The 4,023-nt window shown below is 36.3% G+C and overlaps 1 non-coding gene across 1 annotated transcript; it reads left to right on the top strand.

Moving 5' to 3' along the window:
- Positions 1 to 72, top strand: TRNAV-GAC (transfer RNA valine (anticodon GAC)). Its single transcript has one exon. It is a non-coding gene; the product is annotated as a tRNA-Val (tRNA).
- Positions 73 to 4,023: the final 3,951 nt, after the last annotated feature.

The raw sequence follows: 4,023 nt of genomic DNA, 5'->3' as shown, positions 1-4,023 counted from the left end.
TCCTCTGTAGCTTAGCGGTCAGAGCACTCGTCCGACAATCGAGGGACCCGGGTTCGACTCCCGGTAGAGGCAGAGATGAGTTTTTTCCTTCCTTAAAAAAATTAACATCTAAAATAATAAATATCTTCACAACATCCAGTCTTCTGTATATCTTGTAAAGAAAAAAGAGTTGCTCGCTCATCTAGTGAGCGATTTTACTAGTCCTGTGTAATTGAAATTCGCTTCGCTAGTTGAAACCGGTTCACTCGCCGGAGCCTTTACGATACTAACTCGTTGGGGTTGTCTACGGCATCGCGGAAGATTTCACATCTTCCGCGAAATGAAATTATATTTTAATTTCGTGATGACTTCAATTATTCAAAATTTTTGTCGCATTATTTTTCCCATTAGTAACGTATAAAATTTACCTGCAAAAATTTTTTCTTTAACGCGTAGCGGATTTTCCCAACTTATGTCGGCCCGTGGGCCATTTGCTGCCCACGGTTACTCTTTCATTAGCCTGCCAGGCCATCTGTAAGCCGTTGAAATTGCCCTGAGGGCAGGTCTTGGCGAAGTAATTTAATTACATTAAAAATATGGGACATATGGTCACTGTGATTTCCACGAAACTTTTTTTAAGTTATATAACAAGTCCTAGCAGTCCAGACAAGTGACTAATTTTTTTTTGTGTGATGTGCTGAATTATTGTTTTTCCATTTTAATTATCAGTATTAGATCGTAGAGTTTCCTGATTTTTCAACATGCGGATGTGGGAGCGTATGAAGCAACTATACACCGTGTACGAGTTACGGACTGCGATCTCGATGCTTGAACCTTGGGAGAAAGCTCTGTTTAATATCCTTTTTCGTAATTACAATTAGTTTTATTCTGTTTTCGGTTTTTTTTTGACACAGGTTCTTTTCCAGGATACATGAGCAATTTTTCGCGAGGGCTGCGGTTTGACTTAGTTGTTGAAAGTTTATTGTCAATTTCGGCTTCTGTAGTTCTTGTAATGTGACATTCCCCTCAATCGAGACATAATTTGTTAGTCATTCCCGGACGCCGGCTTGGGGTCCGTAAAGTTGCGCAAATACTCCATTATTACAATACATAAGTTCTGTTTCAAGAATCAGGTTCTTATTCTTTGGATATGAAAGAGTAAATAAATATCTTTGCCCAATGATACTCATTAGTCACCAACGAAAAAAGCACATGCATGGAAAAATACTAAATTACTAATGCATTTCGACACACTATGGGTGCCAGGAATGTAGCGGAGGGGAATTTGGTTCTTGTCCCCCAGAAATGTGCGAAAATTACCGAAAAAAAATGGCCAAATCTATTTATCACTTTGGTCCCCCCCCGAACAAAATTTCTGGCTCCGCCCCTGATGGGTGCTGTCTTCAGAGGAAAAAATATAACCACTATCACACTAAAACCAGGGATCCTACTTGGGTTGGTTGACAAGTCTTAACTTTTGGTCAAAAATGTTTCAAACCTGCCGATGATTGTCTTAAGCTTTGTGTAGGAGATTTTGATTTCTGAATCAATTTTGGGGTACTTGGACCCCTGTCATAAATTACCGTGGGTGCACAGCACCAGAGTCCATGTAGAGCAGTGATTCCCAACGTGGGCGTTAACGCCTCCTGGGGGCGGTAGAAGCTACGAGTATAACATATGGTTCTATGGGTTAGACTGCGATGGGAGAAAAAAAATTTCTGAAGAAGGGGGTGATGGGACAAAAAAAGGTTGGGGAAACTATGATGTAGAGAGTCCAGGCTAAAAGTCTCCAAAAGTAATGCCTTCTACTGAGAGAACTAATTCATGGTAAGTTATAAATTTTAGTAGCATTAAAGACAGCAAGTACTTTGTTTTTATTTTCTAGGTTAATCAAATTTAATGTGAGTATCATAAGTGATTGCAGCTGTCCAAAGAGTACTCAATTTCTTGCCAAGTAAAAGCATTTGAGGTATTATTTAATAAATTGTTGAAAACAGCTAGTGTAATATTTTTTGTTGAGAAAATAACAGTTGCTAAATAACAATAAATCACCTACGGCAAAAAAAAGAAAAAATGCCACGTAAAAATAATTGACAAAAACAATGAAAAAATAAAAAGACATTCTAGACTAAAAAATCATTTTGGTTCAATAGAATAAATGATTAATGAAAATATTTTTCTGAACTAAACCATCACTATTACTGAAATACCGGTGATAACCAATTATATTTGTACTGTAAAACAAACTTGTATCATACTTCTAATGTTACTATGTAGGAAAGTTGTTGAAACAGATATAATATACCTTTCTGTAAACCAGGGGTTGTCAAACTGTGCGTCACCAACCTAGGTCTTTGTTGCTGTTGACAAAGGTTCTTCGATGCGTTGTTTTGCTGTGGGTGAAAAATGATCAAGAACCCCTGCTTTACACAACCTTGCCTTACATGATTCACATTCTTTCATATTTTGCGGAAAATGTAACCGTAGCTTAAATCCTGGATGGCACACACAACACAACATATTTATGAGTAGCTTACCTATATAGAAAAAATAAGTAAAAATAATGCTATTTGTTGTGTCCTGTTACTGGGCAATCTAAAGAGTTTATTGACAGGGACAGTATGTATCCACAATCAAAACCCTATATCTTATTGAGCTATAGCCTTTGTTATCAAAATTGAGAAAACTTTTTTTCTGATAGTTCATCAGGCAATCTTGGTTTTTGTTTTGGTTTGACATTTCATACCTCTTCATGCCACCATCTGCTTTGAAAGCTTCCTAGGAAACAGGTTCATTCACAGTGTGTAGAAATTGCTCTTAGAAAAAGGATGTATTAGAACAAAATAGTCTAATTTTATCAGTGCTGAATGATATTTCGGACAATAAATTTGAGGCTGAGGAGACTTACGATGCAAAAGAGAAAGTAGGGATTCTGGAAGTGACTGGTCCGAATTAAATAGTACTGATGAAAAAGAAAGACAAAGATGTGTATTTTTTAAACTCTCCAAGTTAATTTATAGTATAAAATTTTAGTAGTGTGCCAGTTTCTCATCAATGTGCAAATTTATGGTAACATTATATTATACATTATCCATAGTGTGCACGAACAACTAAATAAAGTGAATAAAAAAGACTGATACACATATAAAAATGTGTACATCAAAATGGAGCAATGTACGATGTGATGTAAGTGCGATGTTGATCTTTTTTCATATTAAGTCTTGTCCACAGTTGCCCTCTAATTTTTCATATTTATAGTTGGAAAGTAATTTTATGGACATCCTGTATGCTTAAGAAAACACAAATTTCTTCAAAATTAACAAATTAACCATGTGGGATAACGCTTGTTAATTTTTATTGTAAAAATTTAGCATGATTAAATATATTGCACTAAAAAGAAGCAGCAGTCAAAATAGCTGTCAGTGGTCCTTTTAGGTATAACGTGTTAATCAGATTTCTTACTTGGTGGTATTGGTTTTATTATACAGGGTGTTTCAAAAAGAATCACCCAATTTGAAATGCATATATTACGAAAAATATTGAACATAGACACTCAAGATTAATTTTATATTACATGGCTAATCATGAAGTTTTTTTGTAAACCAAATTAAAGGTGCTCAATATGTCTACCTTGGAATGCATGGCATATGTTTATACAGTAGTCAAATTCGTCCCAAACTTTTGTGAGCATGTTTACGTCTACTGCAAGTGGATTTATGTGGACTACAAGCGAAACTCTGTCTGATGCGCTACACATTTTTGTCTGACATGAGGGGAAGTTCAGGGGATTTCCCTTTACACAGACAGTCCATGTCTTGGAATTGTTTATACCATTGCCTAATGCTCTGTGCAGTAGGAAGTTCAACACCAGTGTATTGTCAACGAAAAGCATGATGAACAGTTGTTAGACTCACATTTTGCGAAGCTTAGAACACAAAACGATTTCTGTTGTGCAGTCACCATCTTGACAAACACTGAAGTGGCGACCGAAGGAAGAGCGTTAGCGCTACCTGTCTGCAACTGCGTGAAACTTGAGATTTCTCT

The sequence above is a fragment of the Pholcus phalangioides genome, unplaced genomic scaffold (genome assembly GCF_987345545.1).
Source record: "Pholcus phalangioides strain wild (caught in Gottingen) unplaced genomic scaffold, Ppha-v1.0 ptg000029l_1, whole genome shotgun sequence".
In the NCBI taxonomy this organism is placed as follows: domain Eukaryota; kingdom Metazoa; phylum Arthropoda; class Arachnida; order Araneae; family Pholcidae; genus Pholcus; species Pholcus phalangioides.
Note: the sequence above shows the minus strand (reverse complement) of the source record. Positions and strands in the feature narration are given on the sequence as shown.